Raw genomic sequence first — 18692 nt, 5'->3', positions numbered from 1 at the left:
AAAATATGAATTGTGTGTGAGTCTTGTATTAGTGTGTGTAAGTGCATTTTAATTAGGAGAAAATTATTGCTTAATTAACTAATTAAAAAGACTAATTAAAAAGTTAATCCACACTAATTTTAACAAATTCCTTAATTAAAATAAAATGCACACTTGCTAGACTTTAAAGGTTAATAATATAATGCCCGAGATTTTGATTATTGTAATTTGAAATGATTTGTTGATAAATTGATGTGATTATAGACAGAACGGATCAGACCGGAAAAGACGAGCGGAGAAACGAATTATGTGCGAGGACTGAACCCCTAGCGCATATGCGCGACCGGATAGGGCGCATATGCGCGAGGTAGGCAAGAACCTCGTGCATATGCGTGACCAGGACCCGCGCATATGCGCGAGGATGGCAGAGAGTTGCAAAGAGCCTCGCGCATATGCGCCGAGTGAGGGCGCGCATATGCGCGAGTTAACGTGGTGCTACGCGCCGAGACATAGTGTCTCGCACCTATGCGTCGAAAGAGGTCGCGCATATGCGCGATACGTGCAGTGCACAGATTAAGCCACTTGCCCTCACCATGCTTTGATATATATATAATGTTTCATTCCTTCACAATTCAGCAAGAGGAAACGAGAAAAGGCCGAGGAAAGTTTGCCAGAAATCCTTACGCCTTTTATTTTAGGAATTTGAAGTTTGTGCAAGATCCGCCCGTTAGAATTTCAATCCGACTTCAGTACCGTGTTTCTATCGACACAGGCTTCAATCGGACGTAAGTTTTACTACGTTTTGTTATGTTTTGAAAATATGATATTGAAGGAATCAAATATGATTCATATATGGTGTTCTTGACATAGTACACATCGTATAATCGAAACTGGTTTGAAGAATAGATACCGTATGAAATTGTTAAGATTTTCAGAATTGAATTGATTGAGATGTGATATCAGATTTGTATTGTTATTGATTATGAGTTGTGGATTGGTATATATTGATTTGGTATTACCGGGATATATCAAAATTGTACTGTTATGCCGTCAGAATTTGATAAGATAGAGATGTTTAGAGTTGAATTGTATATTGATACAGTATATTCGATTGTCATTGTCAGATTGATTAGTGACGGCGGAGACTTCAAGACTTTGTCAGATCAACAGAAAGAAATGTATAAATCAGTGTTAACCGGGAGATCGACCCGAGTCAGATTGGACTCGAGTTTCCCATAAAACCACATACTTTATTTTATTGTATTGATGTTTGCAATTGAATGAAATTGATATGCTTAGTCTATTGATTTATAGCAAAGTGTTTATTGAGTCATGGGCGGAGATGCCTAGTCATTGGCGGATATGCCAAGTCTGTGGCGGATATGCCAAGACACTGGATGATTGAATTATATCGATGTTGCTTAGGAGTAGATCAACTCCTATCGCTGAGATTCGATATATGAGACAATGTCCAGAACCGGGATCCCTAGATTATAGATGAGTCGAGTCTGAGATGACGAGTCAGGAGTTTATTACAGTGTTACATCATTCATGTTTTCAGATTGGATACATGTTATTGATAACTGTTACATGCTTTTATATATGTTTTTATATGATTTCAGGTTTACATTTTTTATACTGGGATTATATTCTCACCGGAGTTATCCGGCTGTTGTCTTGTTTGTATGTGTGTATGAAAACAGGTGGGACAGGATCAGGGTCAAGAAGAGAATGAGAGGACAAGTTAGCGTGGAGATCCGGATCAGAAGTAGATAGGCTTCAGCACTTGATATTTAGTAGTTGAACCCTAGCTTGAGTTTAATGTATTGAGCACAAGACATGTACTTTACTTTTGATATGTATATCAGATCGATTACATTACGTTTCCGCATTTGTATTTTAAAAACAAAAAATTTAGACACTGTTTATTTAATTGAACTAATAATTCCCAAAGATGATTAAAAAATGAATTAGCGTCCGGGTCCCCATAGCAGGTGGTATCAGAGCAGTAGGTTCCTTAGACTGAGATAAGAGCTAGTGAGCGGGGTAGAATGAGTTTTTTTCCTTGCTTTTGATTGCTATCATGCCTTACTGCTTTGAAATGCATGTTTACCTGTTTATCTGATTTGATTGGTAACGTGTATTATTGAGAATGAATCAGAACCGATTCTTGATCAGCAGTAAGATGATCAGAGGATGACTGAAACAGGTTTGTGTTATTTGGTTACTAACCCTTTTGGTAATCAGATATGTCTCCTAGAAGAATTTCAGAACAGGGCAGTACTTCTGCAAATCCGATGGATGTGACAGCTACACCGATGGAAATGCTACTGAAGAGATTTCAGTCTTTCAAACCGCCAACCCTGAAAGGAACAGAGACTTCTGTTGACTGTGAGTGTTGGTTAGATGATATTGAGATGCTGTTTGATTCCTTGGATTACACAGATGAGCCCCGAGTCCGATTTTGATTGGGCACCAGTTGCATGATGTTGCAAAGAACTGGTGTATTATGACAAAGAGAGCGTTGGAGCATCGAGGTACGAATATCACTTGGAATGTCTTTAAATCTCAGTTTTATCAGAGATTTTTCCCAGTGTCGTACAGGAAAGACAAAGGGCGGAGTTTGCCAATCTGAGACAAGGTCAGTTGAACATTGAGGGATATGTGGCCAAGTTCTCTACTTTATTGCATTTTTTTCCGCACGTTGCTGAGAATGACGAAGCTGTTGCCGATCAATTTATCGATGGATTGAACCCCGAGATCTTTACATTGGTGAACACCGGGCGACCGAATAACTTTGCTGATGCCCTGAACAGAGCCAAAGGAGCAGAAGAAGGTTTGATGAGACAGAAAGGAGCTTCGTAAGTTCCTCCAGCACCGAGACCATAGCAACCACCTCCCAGATTTGAGAGTTGCAGCAACAGTGGTGGAAAGAAAGATTTTCTTAAAGCCAGAGGAAAACCGTTTAAGAAGTCTGGCAGTAGTTCTTCTAGCTCTAGTGGTTCCCGACAGAGCCAGAGTTATATCGGGGCTTATTGCAGAACTTGCGGAGGGAGACATCTGACCGAGCAATGCCAGGGAATGATTGGTAGTTGCCGTATCTGCAGACAACAGGGACACTTTGCCAGAGTCTGTCTACAGAGAGGTTCCCAAGGATCCTAGGGAGCAGAGTCATCTGGATCAGTGGCTCAGACAGATAGACGATCATCTGCTGTTCATTCTTTCTAGCCACCACAGACTACTACTCCGTCACAGCAAAGGCCAGGAGTAAGCCAGTCAGTTAGCCAGCCTCCTAGACAGCAGGCCAGAGTATTTGCTTTGACAGAGGAGCAGGCCCAGGAAGCACCAGATGATGTTGTTGCAGGTAACTGTTCTTTATGTGGTTACCCTGCTTATGTATTGATAGATACGGGTGCTTCTCATACATTTATTTCTGAATGATTTGCATTGATTCATGCATTGCCTGTTGAGTCTTTATCTACTGTAGTGTCTTTCCCTTCACCTTTGGGGACATGTTTGATATCAGTGAAGTCTGTGAAATATTGTGTACTACAGTATGATGGTCATGAGATTGAGTTAGATTGTATCGTACTTGGATTGTCTGATTTTGATTTTATTATCGGTATCGATGTTAGAGTAGGTGCCCGTCGAGCCAAGTGTTGGCCGAGGGTTCATGTTTAAACTCTATGTATGAACAATCTTTATTTTAATAATATTTGAAATTATTGTTTTGGCACTTCTTTATCTGTATACCCATGCTAGTTGCATCAATAAAGCCTTTGAATATACAAATAGTTGAAAGAATATGAGATGCTCATATGATGAGTATCATGAAACTCATATTTGGAATACTGTATATTCTAAACAGTTCCTAGTCGATTCAGCCGCCGCTAAGAAGGATATAGGCCGCTCGAGTTCGAGACTAGTATCTGCGATGTGAGTACCATGTTTCATTGGTAGGGGACATTGTGATGTCCGAGCATGTAGATAGGTGCTCCTTGTAGAGTGCACTGAACAACCCTCCATAAAGGACTTTCCAAGTGGTTCTCACTTATCGAGTGGAAACGTCATAGTTTATGGTTGTACACCATTAGTCCTTATGACCCGGGACAACATTGAGACTCTATGTGCTAGCATTACAATTTGACTTGTTTACCGACTCTCATGGGGTCATCAGGTGGCAAGGTTGGGTGTTTTGTCGAAACATATAGGAGTCGATGCATTGTAGTCGGGGATTCACCGCTTACCTTCGGGTATGGATATCCTATGTGATCTCATGTGTATGTAGTTTGAAATCTCTGATCAGAGTATGGTGGTAATTATGAAAGGAGTTTAATATATTACACCATCGATGCAACTACGACATGACACATAATATCGATTCATTGACAACTCTCGATATACCAATGGTTGTCGAATCGGTCGGGATATATGAGTTGAAGGGACCGTACTGTACGCTAACCATAATTGAACGGTTCCTGCAGGAACTATCATTTGATACCTCGGGAATCATGTAAGCGATACTGCTAGGCGTTTAACATGATTGGTTGGGTACTATCAGACTTGAGTTCTGACATTCTTGTTATCATGAAGTTGATAATTAAGAATGGAGCAATTGGAGTATGCTCGTATAAGGACATGGTTAGTCCGAATCACATGGAGATGTGAACCCACGGCTAGTTGTATCAATGAACCATTGAGGGCCACACAAGTGCTAGCTTTCTAGATCCCGTTGAGAAGTAAAATAGTTCAATGTGTTGAACGGCTTATAAAGGAGTTTATAAGCGTAAATAAAATAGAAGTATAACCTCTATAAGGAGAATGTAATTCTTAATTTGAGGAAGTGTTCCTAAATTAAAAGTTGGCCAAACAAATAATGTATTTGAAAATTGTGATTTTCATAAACGTTATTATGGATTAAATTAAATTAATTCAAGTGTTGAATTAATTAAACACTAGTGGACCTAGTAGAGTCCAAATAATTAAATTAATTCAAGTGTTGAATTAATTAAATAACATTGGGCCTTGTAGAGCCCAATTAAAAATAATTATTAAACTAGTGGGCTTGAGTAAAATCAAGTAAGCTTTAAATGGACTCAAATGTGTTTGAGACATTTAAAATAAAAGTCCATGGGCCTTGTAATAGTTACAATCCCAAGTCAAATTGTATGCATGGGAGTTGAAGGGTTGGAGATCACTTTTTCAATCTCCAAGGCTTGGCATGCTAAAAGTTGTTTTAGCTTTTTACACAACCAAGGATAGTCATCCCTCTCCCCATTACACACTACTTGGCCAAAATTTTCAAGGGGAACTTTCCTCATATTTCTCTCCATTTTGTTCTTCAATTGTTGAAGAAAAACACTTACTTCTCCATGAATAATCCTCCTATTTTTCTAGTGCAAAATATGAGGGGATCTTCCTAGTTGGTGGTGGGCTCGATTTTTGAGCAAGGAGTGCTCAAAGAAAGCTTGTAGAAGTTCATCCTTTCAAGAGCCAAGTTGTTTACAACTTGGTTGGAGCCATCATCAATCCTTGTTATTGATAGGTATATTTCTAAACACACTATGAATGTCATATTTTTGTGTTTTTGTATTTGTTACACCACTTAATAGGTGCTCGGTTTTCTTCCCTAAAATATGATTTTTTGAAACTTCCATTGCGCTACCAGCACCGTAACCGATCCTCTTTAAAGTGGTATCCGAGCTATGGTTACGATTTTGGTGTAGCAAATACATAATATTATATTGAGGTAGATTTCTAACCGCATGAGATGAATTTTGGCAACAAAAAACAAGGCAATGAAATGGGGATTTCGGGCAGCTTGCTGCTGCCCATTTCGGGTAGCTCGGGCAGCCCGTGGGGCTGCCCATCTCGGGCTGCCCGAACGTTACCTTCAAAAATAAATTTTTTTTTGTTGGCCGGAATCCGGCGACAGAGCTCCGGCGACGGCGATGACGACTAGGGTTTTCAAAAGGTGTTCTGAAATATCAAAGTGTCATGGGCCTTGAGTTGTTGGGCCATTGGATGGCCAACATATTTGTGAAATTTAAATGAGCCAAAATGTTTTTGGTGAAAAATGAATTTTGGGCTCTTAAGTTTAAATTTACAAAAGTTGCAAATATTTTCTCATGAAATAAATAATTGAAGTTGAACTTTAATTATTTATAGTAAATTGTGATTTGCAAGAAATTCGGTTATAAATAAATTAATTAGAAAGTAGTCAAAGGTGTTTGTATACTTTGTTAATTTAGTTTATAATCGTGGCGGTTAGTGATTGGATCAAGATACATAATATTGGATCAATTAATTATTGTGATAATTAATTGATGGTGTATGATATGTGATATTATGCATGAAGGATGATCAAAAGCCCAAACCCAATTTGCTAGGTGTATGCTAGGATATTTTGTGTTGAATGATTGTAATAATTATCAATTTATAAAGTGGGCTTGGTTGATGGCCCGTTCCCATCCCCATGAGATGTATCCCTATTTGCCATTGATATTTATTTGTAAATATTAGTATAGTGGATGATCAAGATTGGAAAATGGTGGCCATGATGATTATGAAGATCGAAGACATGTAAATATTGGAAGCTAATGTAATAGTTGCATTTGCATCCCATGCATTTCCCTATGATTGGACCTAGGCCCGTGTTTAGCTCACACGGGCCATTAGTTTTGGGGCGATTGATCATCCTTGTTTTGTTTACTGTTTATAATATATGCATGATATGTTATAAATAATGAGTATGTGCGTTATTATTATGATAATAACAAAGTTGCATGAATCCGGCAAATATACGATCAAACATGACAAGCTTTTAAATAAAATTAATGATGAGACCTTTCAAAATTAAAAACCCTCATTTTGAATAAGATTCAAAATTAATATCAAGCCCGAAAAGGAGAATTATAAATTTGTTTATAATTTCCATGTCTTCCATCGACAATGGGTGCATGATGATCGCTACCCGTGCTTAGGGCTCGGCTCATATTATTGGGGGCCCTGGGTGCCGAAAAGCTGTGACATCCATTGACATAGTGATGTGAACTACGTGGAACTCCCATGATTTCGGCTCATATTATTGGGGGAACTCATGGCGACCGTCCATTAAGGTTCAACATTGATGGGTAAGGCTTGACACGTGAACATGAACGACGTCATATTATTGGGTCCTAATCAAACGTGAGACAAAAGTTTACGTAAAGGGTTGCATGGTGATGCAATTGGAAACTACCTTTTAGGGATTGTGATTGGCTGATATTATTCGGGATCATAATTCGCTAATTGGACCTTGCGTACCTACTGAGGAAAGGAGTTTCCCGTTTTCACTAGAGGGTAGTGAAAATGTCAAAACAGTAGGAGCAAAAATTTATAAAGTAAAAGTCCATACTTTATATCTTACTAAATATTTTAAAATAGTCATTAACATTTATCTGTTTTACTTAACAAATTTGACAATGTCTTCGATTCGCAATACGTTGTTTATTATTCTCGAAAAACACGTATTAACCGGACCTAATTACCTCACTTGGCTAAGAAACCTGAAAATCGTCTTGAACTCGGAAAAGATTGCATACACACTGACTGAGTCGCCCCCTGTTGAGGCTCCGACTAGCTGTACTCCTGAGGAATTGCAGACTTACAAGGATTGGTGTGACCATGACTTGAAAGCCAGGTGTTATATGCCGGCTTCTATGAATGATGAGCTGCAGAGGCGTTTTGAGGATGCAAAGAATGCTGCTGACATTCATTTGCACCTCAAGGAGCTCTTTGGTGAGCAGACTCGGCCTCTTATGCATGCTACCGTCAAGGAGGTGATCACTTTGCGCATGCGAGATGGGCCCTCGGTCCATGAGCATGGCCTGAAGTTGATTGGGCTCGTGGACAAGCTCGTTGGCATGGATCTGATGTTGCCTTCGGAGTTGACCACCGACGTGTTGCTCTTATCGCTGCCTAGCTCATTTGATCCTTTTGTGGTGAATTTCAACATGAACAAGCTAGAGCCGACCCTTGAGGAGTTGGTTAACATGCTTGTTACGTTTGAATCCACCATCAAGAAAGAGAAGCCGGTTCTTTATGTGGGCTCTTCATCTGGTACGAAGATCGGTCCACCTGGGAAGGGAAAGAAGCGTTCTTTCCAATGTCCCAAGAAGAACGTGCCCTTGAAGAGGTAGACTCCGAGTCCCGTTGTGGCAGCCACACCAGTGAAGGCTGACATGACTGTTGACATCTGTAATCACTGCAAGAAGCCTGGACATTGAAGGCGTAACTGCAAGGAATATCTTGCCCAGAAGAGTTCTGGAAACGGTATGTTCTATATTGAAGTAAACATTTCAATTAAATCTATTTTTTGGGTACTGGATACTGGCTGTGTTTCAAATCTCTGTAATGATTTGCAGGTGATGGGAAGAAGTAGGAGGCTCAGGGAAGGTGAGACCTTCTTGAGGATGGGCAATGGAGCAAGGGTTGCTGCCAAGGTCGTAGGAGATGTTTGCTTGCATTTAAACAATGATTTTAAGTTAATGTTAAGAGACGTTTTGTTTGTACCTGAATTGATGAAAAACATTATTTCCATTTCTATTCTTGATAAAGATGTATTTTCTTGTTTATTTAGCAAATGTGTTTGCAACATTTACAAGAATGAATGTTTAATTGGTACTGGAGAATTTGAAAACGATCTCTACACCTTAAAATTGAAAGATATTCCACTAAACAATGTCCAAGCAATAACAACAACAAACAACCGAAAACAAGATACTCTAAATTCGGCACAATTATGGCATGCTCGATTAGGACATATTCCCTAAGAAGGATGAACAAGTTAGTGAGAATTGGCATGTTTGATATGTCTAATATTAATGCTCTCACGACTTGTGAATCCTGTCTTAAAGGGAAGAAGACCAAAATTCCCTTTAAGGGCCATGTGGAGCGAGCCAAAGGGTTATTGGATTTGATCCATACCGATGTGTGCGGTCCGCTTAGCATCTCCACTAAGCATGGACATGCCTACTTCATCACCTTTACCGATGACTTTTCGAGGTATGGGTATGTGTATTTGATGAAATACAAGTCTGAAGCCTTTGAAAGGTTCAAAGAATTCAGAATTGAAGTAGAGAAACAGTTGGGACGAAGCATCAAGACACTTCGATCGGATCGAGGTGTGAGTATTTGAGTGCCGAGTTCCAAGAGTATCTTAGGGAGAATGAGATTCTCTCGCAGTGGACTCCGTCCGCTACACCACAGTTGAATGGTGTTTCGTAGCGTCGTAACCGGACTTTGATGGACATGGTTCGGTCTATGACGGGGTTCACGGAGTTGCCGCCATCCTTTTGGGGATATGCGCTTGAGACAGCGGCACTGTTGTTGAACAATGTCCATACAAAGGCAGTTGATAAGACACCATATGAGATATGGATGGGTAAGCCACCCAAATATTCTTATCTTAGAATATGGGGGTGCCCTGCTTATGTGAAGTAGATAGTGGGAGATAAATTGGATAGTCGATCCATTTTATGTTACTTTGTGGGATATCCAAAGAATTTGGTTGGATACTACTTCTATCATCCCCAAAAAACAAAAGTGTTTGTTTCTAGGAATGCAACATTTTTGGAAAAGGAATTTCTATTGGATAGAAAAGGGGAGATGATAGAACTCGAAGAGGTTCGAGAGACACCCACAATTATAAAACCCACACCCGAAGAGCCAAGAGAGGAGATACAAGCTCCTAGAAAATCCGAGAGAGTCTCGAGACCACCTATGAGGTATGGTCTGCTTCTTGAAGAAGGCGATGATGAGCCTAACCATGGATGTGATCCAAGGACCTTCAAGGAAGCGTTATCTGATGCCGATTCATCCAAGTGGCTTGAAGCGATGGAATCTGAGATGAATTCCATGCATTTGAACCAAGTGTGGAATCTCGTGGATCCACCTGAGGGAATTGTTCCCATAGGGTGTAAATGGATTTACAAGAGGAAACTTGGGGCGGATGGGAAGGTATTGACCTTCAAGGCGCGATTGGTGGCAAAAGGATATACTCAAAGACAAGGAGTTGACTTTGAGGAAACCTTTTCTCCAGTTGCAATGTTCAAGTCCATAAAGATATTGCTAGCCATAGCTGCATGGTATGACTATGAGATATGGCAGATGGATGTCAAGACAGCCTTTCTTAATGGGGATATTAAGGAAGAGATTTTCATGTCTCAACCCGAAGGGTTTACATCTGTCGGAAGTGAGCATATGGTATGCAAACTTCAGAGATCTATTTATGATCTAAAGCAGGCATCTAGGAGTTGGAACCTTAGATTCGATAGTACAATCAAAGAGTTTGGTTTTACTAAGAATCCTGAGGAACCCTGTGTGTATAAGAAGGTCAGTGGGAGTGCTGTGACATTCCTGGTGCTGTATGTTGATGACATTCTACTCATTGGGAATGATGTAGGAATGTTGCAATCAACTAAGATATGGTTAGCGAGTAAGTTCTCGATGCAGGACTTGGGTGAAGCATCTTTTGTATTGGGAATACAGATCTATAGAAATAGATCAAGAAGATTTCTTGGTCTCATCCAGTCCACATACATTGATACCATCGTGAAGAGGTTCTCGATGGATGAGTCCAAGAGAGGACATCTACCAATGCGTCATGGCGTGTCCCTATCCAAGTCTATATCTCCCAAGACTGATGCAGAGATAGAGGCGATGACACGCATTCCGTATGCATCTGCGATTGGTAGCATCATGTATGTGATGATATCTACACGTCCTGACGTGGCTTTCGCACCAAGTGTAGTGAGTAGATATCAATCGAATCCCAGTCTTCCACATTGGAAAGCTGTGACAGACATCCTCAAGTATTTGAGAAGGACCAATAAATTGTTCTTGGTCTATTGGGGTGGAGAACTGAAATTGGAAGGTTATACCGACTCTAGCTTCCAAAGCAATATCGATGACTCGAAGTCAACCTCTGGGTTCATATTCATGCTCAATGGTGTTGTTGTCTCTTGGAAGAGTTCCAAGCATGACAGTACAGTGGATTCCACCACTGAGGTAGAATACATTGCTACATCAGCTGCAGCAAAGAAGGCTGTTTGGATAAGGAATTTCGTCCAAGAGTTGGGCGTCATTCCTAATGGAGTTGCTCCTGTCCCGGTGTTTTATGACAACACGGGAGCCATTGCTCAAGCAAAGGAGCCAAAGTCTCATCAGAAGTCTAAACATGTATTGAGAAAGTAGCACATCCTCCGAGAGATTGTGGAAAGAGGATAAGTGTCGATTGACAAAGTTTGCTCCGCAGATAATGTTGTTGATCCGCTAACTAAGCCTTTACCTGGACCATTATTCGAGAAGCATCGCGAATCGATGTGTTTGAAGCATATGGGTAGTTGGCTCTAGTGCAAGTGGGAGATTGTTAGAGTAGGTGCCCGTCGAGCCAAGTGTTGGCCGAGGGTTCATGTTTAAACTCTATGTATGAACAATCTTTATTTTAATAATATTTGAAATTATTGTTTTGGCACTTCTTTATATGTATACCCATGCTAGTTGCATAGATAAAGCCCTTGAATATACAAATAGTAGAAAGAATATGAGATGCTCATATGATGAGTATCATGAGACTTATATTTGGAATACTGTATATTCTAAACAATTCCTAGTCGATTCAGCCGCCGCTAAAAAGGATATAGGCCGCTCGAGTTCGAGACTAGTATCTGCGATGTGAGTACCATGTTTCATTGGTAGGGGACATTGTGATGTCCGAGCATACAGATAGGTGCTCCTTGTAGAGTGCACTGAACAACCCTCCATAAAAGACTTTCCAAGTGGTTCTCACTTATCGAGTGGAAACGTCATAGTTTATGGTTGTACACCATTAGTCCTTATGACCCGGGACAACATTGAGACTCTATGTGCTAGCATTACACTTTGACTTGTTACCGACTCTCATGGGGTCATCAGGTGGCAAGGTTGGGTGTTTTGTCGAAACATATAGGAGTCGATGCATTGTAGTCGGGGATTCACCGCTTACCTTCGGGTATGGATATCCTATCTGATCTCATGTATATGTAGTTTGAAATCTCTGATCAGAGTATGGTGGTAATTATGAAAGGAGTTTCATAGATTACACCATCGATGCAACTACGACATGACACATAGTATCGATTTATTGACAACTCTCGATATACCAATGGTTGTCGAATAGGTCGGGATATATGAGTTGAAGGGACCGTACTGTACGCTAACCATAATTGAATGGTTCTTGCAGGCACTATTATTTGATACCTAGGAAATCATGTAAGCGATGCTGCTAGGCGTTTAACATGATTGGTTGGGTACTATCAGACTTGAGTTCTGACATTCTTGTTATCAAGAAGTTGATAATTAAGAATGGAGAAATTGGGGCATACTCGTATAAGGACATGTTTAGTCCGAATCACATGGAGATGTGAACCCACGGCTAGTTGTATCAATGAACTATTGAGGGCCACACAAGTGCTATCTTTCTAGATCCCGTTGAGAAGTAAAATAGTTCAATGTGTTGAACGGCTTATAAAGGAGTTTATAAGCGTAAATAAAATAGAAGTATGACCTCTATAAGGAGAATGTAATTTATAATTTGAGGAAGTGTTCCTAAATTAAAAGTTGGCCAAACAAATAATGTATTTGAAAATTGTGATTTTCATAAACATTATTATGGACTAAATTAAATTAATTCAAGTGTTGAATTAATTAAACACTAGTGGACCTAGTAGAGTCCAAATAATTAAATTAATTCAAGTGTTGAATTAATTAAATAACATTGGGCCTTGTAGAGCCCAATTAGAAATAATTATTAAACTAGTGGGCTTGAGTAAAATTAACTAAACTTTAAATGGACTCAAATGTGTTTGAGACATTTAAAATAAAAGTCCATGGGCCTTGTAATAGTTACAAGCCCAAGTCAAATTGCATGCATGGGAGTTGAAGGGTTGGAGATCACATTTTCAATCTCCAAGGCTTGGCATGCTAAAAGTTGTTTTAGCTTTTTACACAACCAAGGCTAGTCATCCCTCTCCCCATTACACACTACTTGGCCGAAATTTTCAAGGGGAACTCTCCTCATATTTCTCTCCATTTTGTTCTTCAATTGTTGAAGAAAAACACTTACTTCTCTTTGAATAATCCTCCTATTTTTCTAGTGCAAAATATGAGGGGATCATCCTAGTTGGTGGTGGGCTCGATTTTTGAGCAAGGAGTGCTCAAGGAAAGCTTGTAAAAGTTCATCCTTTCAAGAGCCAAGTTGTTTACAACTTGGTTGGAGCCATCATCAATCCTTGTGATTGATAGGTATATTTCTAAACACACTATGAATGTCATATTTTTGTGTTTTTGTATTTGTTACACCACTTAATAGGTGCTCGGTTTTCTTCCTTAAAATATGATTTTTTGAAACTTCCGTTGCGCTACCGGCACCGTAACCAATCCTCTTTCAATCGATATGCTGACCAAGTACAGAGCTACCGTTGATTGTTTCCAAAAGATGGTGAGATTCAGACCTGATATGGATGATGAATGGAAATTTTATGATAAGGGTTCTAGAGCTAGAATTCCTTTGATATCTGCTATTTCTATGACTCGATTGTTACAGAAAGGAGCGGAGGGATTCCTTGTCTATTCAGTTGATTTACTGAAATCGAGCCTATCATTGGCTGATTTGCCAGTGGTTTGCGAGTTTGCTGATGTCTTCCCAGATGAGATTCCGAGTTTACCTCCAGTCAGAGAGATAGACTTCAGCATTGAATTGATGTCAGGTACAGTTCCGATTTCTAGAGCTCCGTACAGAATGGCATCGATTGAGTTGAAAGAGTTAAAAGAGCAGTTGGAAGATTTACTGGCCAATGGATACATCAGACCGAGTGTTTCTCCTTGGGGTGCTCCAATATTGTTTGTGAGAAAGAAAGACGGTTCAGTGAGACTCTGCATTGACTACCGGCAACTGAACAAGGCTACGGTAAAGAACAAATACCCTTTGCCTCGTATTGATGATTTATTTGATCAGTTGCAAGGTTCTTCTGTTTATTCCAAGATCGATCTGAGATCTGGATATCATTAGTTGAGAGTCAGGGATTCTGATATCTCGAAGACAGCGTTCAGAACCAGGTATGGACATTATGAGTTTATTGTCATGCCGTTTGGTTTGAGCAATGCTCCAGCTCTATTTATGGGTCTGATGAACCGTGTGTTTCAGAAGTATCTCGATGAGTTTGTAATTATTTTTATTGATAATATTTTGATATATTCGAAGAATATGATTGACCATGCTGAGCATCTGAGAACTGTGTTGAGAATTCTGAGGGCTGAGAAATTATATGCAAAATTGTCGAAATGTGAATTCTGGTTCAGACAGGTTGTATTTCTGGGTCACATTATATCTGGAGATGGGATTTCTGCTGATCCTAGCAAGGTTGAGGCCGTGATCAGTTGGCCGAGACCGACATCTGTGCCAGAGATACGCATCTTTATGTGTTTGTGTAAAGTCCCGAAAATTTTAAAGTCCACGCAAACCACGTGCATGCAATTATTAAATTATTTTGTATTTTAATTAAATGTTTTAATTGCATGAATTAATTATATTTTGCATACTTGCATATTTAAAATATATTTTTCTACATGATTGCATAAAAAATGTATTTTTAAAGGTTATTCAAGTTGCGATCGAGGAACGGAGACCGATGGCTGAAAAATAGAAAATATTTTTATTAAATAATTGTTTTTAATTATTTAAAATATGGTTGTTGCTTTTTAGTATTTTTTAAAATAAGGGTTTTGAGGTGATTTTATACGGCGGGACGTAAATTTTATCGGTGTTGGATTTTTCATCAAAATATGAACTTTTTGGCAATTCGGCTAATAAATTCACAAACGCATTTAAACAAATTTATTTTATTAAGTTAATTAAGCACTAATGGGCCTAATTTACCTACTTGGTGGGCTTAAGCCTAATTAGTAAATAATTAACTATTTAATACTCAAACCCTACCCTAAACCATGACACAATTCACGCCCACTTTTCAGAATTTTGTTCTTCCAAAACTCACTCAAACACACGACCACACAACACATCATATTTTGAAGAAAAATATCGAGAAATCTCTAGGGAGTTTCAAGCCAAGGTTTTCGTCGCCGTTCTTCGCAATCGTCAACGGTTTTCGTGCGTTTAAAACGCAAAGGCACGCCATACATCTCCTTTTCTCATCCATCATATCATATTATTGTTTGAATTATTGTATACATGAAGAACATGAAATATTTTTCATAATTTTCGGATTATTGCATGTATAGATGAGGAAACTTGATTTTTGAATCCAATAATTTGTTTATTGTTCGGTTAAGGGGCTGCCATGACTAGGGTATTGATCAAGGACGTTTTTCACAAGTTTTAGGGACCTAATAACACACACAAAACGCTGAATTCATGATAGGAAACAAGCTGGAACCGTAGGCCAAAGGAAATAGAAGAAACGTGAGTTCATGGTGTGTGCAATCTTCAAGTGGTTCGATCACTATGCATGGGGCTTAGGGATTCGACCAGGTCTCGAGGGGGGCTCGTTCTGGATGTGGGTCAGGGTCAGGAAGGTGCTAGGACCCCTCACGCGCAGCCTTGGAGGAGTCCCATGGAGAAGGGACTCCTCGCGCAACCTGTGGAAAGGTGACAGCAGCCATGGGGGGCTCGCTGCTGGGGCTTTGGTGTGTTAGGTACGTCCTATAGGGTCTAAGGAAGATGGGTAAGGTCTGGGATAGGGGCTGGTGCGGCTGGGTCGCTGCTGGCTCAAGGGAAAAGAGGGAACCGTGAGGGAAAGCCATCAAGCGTGAGGTTGTTGTGCAGAGTTCAGATGGCTCGCTGCTCTTGTTCAGGGGCTGGGCTTGGTTAGCCTGGGTTTGGGCGTGGTCTAGGGTTGGTAAGGGTCATGGGTGGCCAATGGGTAAGGGCTGGTAGTGTTCCAAGGCGGCTAGGAAACCTATTACACTTTAAACACTATAAACGCACACACGCATGTATTTGGTGTCGGTTTCCAGGAGTGATTGTGCGACTTAGGGGCTGGTCCTTGGGCTCGGGGTTGCACGTTAGGGTCTCTAGATGGGTTGACTAGGTTTTGGCTCAAGGTGGCTCGGGCGTGGCTCGAGTAAATCGGGAGATGGCTCGGTGGGTTCGTTAGTGTGTCAAAAATGAAAATTAAAGAACTTAAATTGAATCCATGGGTCCACGAGGGTGGCTCATGATTTGGAAGGGTAGAATAAATACTAAAAATGTTATGTTTAAAATTTGGGATCAAAATAACGAGTTTTGGATTTAATCGGGATTTAATCGCCGCACGAAACGCTAATTAACGAGTTAATTGAAACGCCTAGTTTAAGGCTTTATAAAATTATGGAAAATTAAGGTATAAGCTTGAATAATTATTATAAGTATAAGTTTTTAATTTGGGAATTTTCTATTAAGGTTTGATTTAATTCGAGATTAAAACGCATTAATACGTCACATTTAAAGATTAAATTAAAAGTCATCGATTTAAGCCAAATAAAAATATAGAAAAATTCGTGTAGGCTTAAATAATTATTTGGGACATGTTATAGTCAATGAAATTAAGAAAAAACGAAAAACGTAAAATGTTACGTCCAGGGATAAAACAGTGTTTTTACACCTAAAATTAGTAAACGTCATGGCAGTGCCCTGAATGCTGTTTTATGTGCTAATATGATTATTTTCTATAGTTATGGATGTTTATAGAATTTTTTTTTATGTTAAAAAGATATTTTAAATGTTTATGAGATTTTATATGTTAAAATGATATTTTAAATGTTTAGGAATTTTAGATGGTTATGATTTAATATGTAAAAAAATGTTATTTTACATGCTTTGAGGGTAAAATGTCATTTTAAATGTTTATGAAATGTTCATGATTAAATTATGATTTTTAAATGTCTATGGGATTTTTATGATTTAAGGTTGACACTTAAAAGACATGTTGCATGCTTGGTTTCAAAATAAAAATATGTGTTATGCACGATTTTATAAAGTGATGGGAATGAAAAATGTTGAAGGAAGTGAAGTGATTGTGACTAATTCGTTAATGATGGCGATGTCGTGAGGGTGATGGTCTCAGTGGGAGCCCGACGATCGTGTTTCCATTATTGCGAATATGAGGTTATGAGGATATGAGGTTTGAGGTAAGAATGGGAATATCGTGAGGGGAGAAGGCCCCAGAGGGAGCCCCGACGATCATATTTCTATTCGATCATGTTAAGCCAAGGCTCAATTGACCGGTGAGAGCGTCGCTGATGTCCCCGCCGCCCAGTAATGTGGTTTCATGTAGATGGATCCATCGATTTTCATGTCATATTGAGGAAAGTCACAATTAACGATCTGAATTCAACAAAGGAAAAAGAAAAGGAAAAGGAAAAATGTTTATAATCATGTTAAAAAGGTTTTATGTCATGTTATGTTGAGGAAAAAGGAAAAGGTTAAGGTTTATGTTATACATGTAATGAAAATGTTTATGCTTAAGGTTGATGCATCATTATGAAAATGTTTTATTTAAAGTTCATGCATCATAAAAGATTAACGAAAATGTTCATGTATGAAGTTTATGCATCTTCATGAAAACGATATTTTAAGTACAAATATTTTTCACTGTTATATGTTGACTGTATTACGTATTACTTGCTATAAAGATGATGGTGTGTTGAGTCTTTAGACTCACTAGGTGTGATGGATGCAGGTGAGTTTGAGGGAGGACTTGACGGGTGATTTGACTGGACTGAAGGCGCACACAACCCGAGGACCAGCGCTTCTACTTTTTCCGCATTTACGATTTATGATTCATGATTTTAAGTTAAAGATTTTATGACCATTTATTTATGCTTTTTGGAGAGATTTTTGAGAGGTTTAGTATGAGCTATACTTTTCAAATATTATTGCTTTTTAGGTTTGGTAAACCAGTTGACGATTTCACTTGATTTTTAAAATGCTAGTTGGATGATATTTTATTTTAAAGGGTAAAATATTTTATAAAAATATTTTCATGAGGTTTATGTTTTGGCCGAAAATTGAGTGTTTTATATATAAAAAAAAATTAGTACTTTTAAAGCAATAAAAAGGGCGAGACGTTTCAGTTTGGCAGGATATTCTTGACGATTCATTAAAAATTTCTCTAGTATTGCTAAACCTATTACGCAGCTAACTCAGAAGAATGCTCCATTTATTTGGTCAGAAGGCTGTGAGTCCAGTTTTCTTGAGTTGAAGAAGAGACTGACCAGTGCTCCGATCTTGACTATTCCATCAGGTACTGGTGATTTCGTTGTTTATTGCGATGCTTCTCACAGAGGGTTGGGTTGTGTTCTGATGCAGCGATGACATATTATTGCTTATGCCTCGAGACAGTTGAAGTCCCATGAATCTCGCTACCCAATTCATGATCTTGAATTGGCAGCCATTGTATTTGCTTTGAAGATATGGCGACATTACCTCTATGGTGAGAAGTTTGATATTTATTCTGATCATAAAAGTTTGAAATATCTGTTTTCACAGTCAGAATTGAATATGAGACAGCGAAGATGGCTTGATTTGCTTAAAGACTTTGATTGTGAGATCAAGTACTGTCCGGGGAAATCGAATGCAGCGGCTGATGAACTGAGTCGAAAGGTATGTTATTTGTCCTTATCGACGATTGGTGTTT

At 39.1% G+C, this 18692-nt stretch overlaps 1 long non-coding RNA gene across 2 annotated transcripts in view; it reads left to right on the top strand.

Moving 5' to 3' along the window:
• LOC142523387 (uncharacterized) overlaps positions 1-18692 on the top strand; it is an 84332-nt gene that overhangs the window by 23495 nt on the left and 42145 nt on the right. The gene's annotated exons all lie outside the window — the stretch shown is intronic.

Source organism: Primulina tabacum, chromosome 13 (genome assembly GCF_025594145.1).
Source record: "Primulina tabacum isolate GXHZ01 chromosome 13, ASM2559414v2, whole genome shotgun sequence".
NCBI classification, from domain to species: Eukaryota; Viridiplantae; Streptophyta; class Magnoliopsida; order Lamiales; family Gesneriaceae; genus Primulina; species Primulina tabacum.
This window is presented reverse-complemented; position numbering and strand designations above follow the sequence as displayed.